The sequence below is a fragment of the Scleropages formosus genome, chromosome 3, assembly GCF_900964775.1.
Source record: "Scleropages formosus chromosome 3, fSclFor1.1, whole genome shotgun sequence".
Lineage (NCBI taxonomy): Eukaryota > Metazoa > Chordata > Actinopteri > Osteoglossiformes > Osteoglossidae > Scleropages > Scleropages formosus.
Window position 1 is genome coordinate 4,074,316 of NC_041808.1, and position 4,058 is coordinate 4,078,373.

Sequence of the window (4,058 nt, forward strand, 5' to 3'; positions counted from 1 at the left end):
AACAAATAGCTTCATATTTGGTACATATCTGGGCAAAAAACATGTCTATGGAGGCGATTGTGAGGTGGGTCCTGTTGTATATCTATATCTAGATCTAAAGCTATATCTATATCTACAGTACATATATATATATATATATATATATATATATATATATATATACACACACAGTATGTAAGCATGAATATACAACAGGTACCCATATCACATGTTCCTGACCTTGTTTCAAAAAACTCATGAATACGAAACACTGTCAAGATACAAGCTGTGGAAATTGGAATAATGACATTTTGGGTTTTTTAACACAGGAGGGAAATGTTATTATTGTAATTTCAGGTTGTGAAACGATTACTGGCCCCACTCGCTCAGCGCTGGAACAAACCACGTTCGTGTGTTGATTTCTTTGCCGAGGCACATTTGATGGGGACAAAAGGGAGTGTTTGCAGTGCCTTACCCACGTGAACCTGACCAACTGAGGCCCAGCTTTGGTGTTTTATACCTGGCTTTGAATAGATGATACTGGAGGACAAGATCTTCCAGGCAACACACCAATTTGGTCACATTTCAGCCTCGTTTTGTACATGAAGACTCAGTTAATTTGAAATTTTTCTCGCATGGAGGTAAATTTAAGCTCTGTGATGCTGACGTACCTCACTAGACCATGGCAGCTCAAACCATCCCTGGGGGGGCTCAGCATAACTACGCTGTTCAAGGAAAAATGTGGCAAATTTCACAACAATAATACATTAATCGTGCACAAAGGAAAAACACTTTCCTCTCAACTCAGGTGGCAGACCTCCATGTTCCGCACATTTTCACTGCCTATTTATTTACCTAGTTCACATTCCTACTCACATTTACATTACATTTATTCACTTAGAAGACATTTTCACTTCCCCTTTATTATATAATTAGTTCACATTCTCATCTATTGATGGTTCAACAGTGTGAAGAAAACAGCATGTTAAAAATACCTTTGTGATCACGTATTTAAAGAGGAAAGCATACAGTAGAGCTTGGTGATGAAAATGTGAAAAACACTTTATGCAGCAACACAATGTCATTTTTAGCCGTTTCTGCATTTCGCACTTTGTTTGGAATGTCCACACGGGGGCGGCGTGGCTCCCGACACCATGCAGGGAGGCGTGGCCTGAAGTGGGGGGCGGGGCTCTGCATCATACGGTGCAGTAATAGAACAGCAGTCGGTCTCACTGTGGCTATCTTTACCCACATGACCTCTCTTGAACCCTGAGATCTGACCAGCAGTGTCGATCAGCCTGCTCCTTTACATAAGTAAATCATTCACATCTTTAGCGCAACATTTCATCACGTTTCATAACTCTTAATATTTGCGGACAAACACGGTTAGGAAGGTGGAGCTGAGTCGTCCCCGAGCATTTCTGGAGGCACACCGGCTGAAAGGGAACAGTGCCGCGACCCACCCAGTTCTGCCCTCCTGGTGAGCATGACGGGGGGTCTGCTCGTAACTCCGAGTGAATGTTCAGAACGGCGAGAGCTGCAGGACCGTGTCCAGGGGCCCCCCTCTGGCCCATTTGAGCAAATATGACGTCTCGGCAACCCCTTTCTCAGAGGGACCGGCACGTTGGGGGAGCCGGAGAGTGACCGCCCACAGTGCTCACAGCCAGTGATTTACAGACACGGACACGTGACCTGACATTAGTGTCACTGTGAAGTGATGAAGCGTGTGTATGTGTGTGCGCACGTGTTTTTTGCATAGCTTTGCTCTGGCCTGGGTTTTGTTGTGTCCGTCTCCTTCCCGCTGAGTGCTTTTTTTATCCCCTGTAAGGGACACTGCCCTGTGAGACTGATAGTTTAGCAGCTGTTGGAGATGTTGGGGCGGATGGTGCCTGCTTTTTGCAAACAGGCCTCAGCATCAGGGCGGACAGAGGATGCGCAGGGTATTGTGTTCATAAAGCAGCCAAACGGAAGGTTCACTGCATATGTCAATGAGATAGTTAACCCCCCACGGTTATGTAACACAGCTCTTTGGGGGGTACATAATGGCCCAGTTTAAGGTGCGAAAAGCCTCCCTGTGGAGCGTGGAAGTGGAAAAAGTGTCCTGACCCGGTGGGTTCACTCTTGCACTAATAATCCAGAATTAGGAACTTCAAAGATCAGACACAAGGACACAAAAACATCATCTGAAAGAAACAACTGAAAGCTGCCTTAAATATGCTTTATAAACTCTTTGTTGCTGTCGACCATAAGAAATTACAGCGTCTGTGTAGACAAAGTTGTCACCCTTGAAAAGACTGATTCGACACCACATTGAATAAAAATGTGCTTGTCCTGGTGCTCAACACTGGAGGCGAGACCACCACCGTGATCGCCCCCCATCTCCTGGTGCCAAAGGTCCCTCTTTACTGTACTCACTTTTCCAAGCACAGATCTAAACCAAAGTGATTTCTTTGCAAAGCTTTCAAATTTCAGAAGCTTCCTCCGTGAGAAGCTGCTCAAATCCTCTATTTGTAATTTAAGCTTTTTACCTCACCTACTGTGGTGCAGAGTAGCATAAACAGTCTAAAGTTGGTTTCGGAGTTTGAGTCTTTAAAGGAAGTCTGAACAACCAAGAACCCTTTGTGAAGAAAGCCATGTGTACAACCCTAAACTGTTTGTGCCAAAGAAGCTTCTGAAATCCTTCCGCAACTGTGACCTTCACACGTCCAGCGATGCCCCTATTATTTACATTTTTGTCATTTATTAGACAGAATTGATTTGTCAAAGCGACTTGCAGTGTGAAGCTACTTACAGTGATTTACCCATTCATACAGTCAGGAAATTTTACCTGGAGAGTTTTTTGGGTAAGAGCATTTTTCAAGGGTGGTGTGGCAGGAGGTGGGATTCGAACCTGAGTGCTTCCCTGTCTTCATTTATATAAGACTTCCTGAACATCAGTCATGTGACGTCAGTGTCCATAACACAAAAATGTATACATATGTAGACTATGGGAGAAAACACTGTGTAATTAATGGACTTTCACAAGGCTAAAGCACAGAGAAAAAGAGTACAGGAAATAAAACAGTTGATGAGGAAGGAAAACCACTGGCACAAAGAAAGACAAAGTCAAGTGCTCAGACACTGCCTTGGGTGACCATACCACCTGGAGGAGACCATTCTTGAGTGGAGATGATTTTAGACTGTGAAAAAGGGTTGTGTTTGACTTCAGTGGTGGGAGGATGATGGATGACCATCAGTGCTGCACCTCCCCTCTAGACCTCCAAAATCTGACCAGTGATTTTCTATAGTATGTTACTATCATTATGATTAGTGTCATTTAGGAGACACCTTTATCCTCAGTGACTCGCAGGTATGTATCCATTTACACAGCTGGCAATTCAGGTAAGTACCTTTCTCAAGGGTACTACAGGAGTGGTGGGAGTGGGATTCTCCGCTGGGGTTTATGTGTTAGAAGCTCAGGGTTAAGGAGATCACATCCGTCCTGGGTCTCAGAGTGACAATGTGCAAAAAAGGGAAGGTTTGATCCATTCTTTGCATTTGGGCTATGAGATTCCGATAAGAACCACGTGGGTGAGATGTGCCTAAACCCGAGACTAAAAGTGTTGAGACTATCTTAGGAAGGCCAAATTCTGCACAGCGTTGTGTGCATTCTATATTTTCTTTGCAAATTCCGTAGCAACCCAGAGAAGTCATGAAGTCAGATCTCATTGTTGTTAACATTCGGATTCTCTCTTGATTCTTTTAGCCGCTCTTGACAGTCCTGCCATTACAGTTTGTGCAGGGACAGCATCATGACTCTTCCTTTTTTTTGGGGAAGAAAGAGCAGAGTCCACTAACAGTAGACTGACACCCCACCCCACCACCCAACAGGATTCAAATGGGACTGAGCAGCAGACCTTTTTGTACCAGTACCAACATCCTTCTGCCTTCCACAAAGAGTCCACAAAAATGACAACACTGTCGGCAACTGGAATCATACAAAAAGGTACAGATTTGTTACAGTCCCTAAATACTTAATCATAGATCAAAAGAAAAAAACATGGTAAAATAGTGGTATCAAGCCTGACTCATATGGGGCT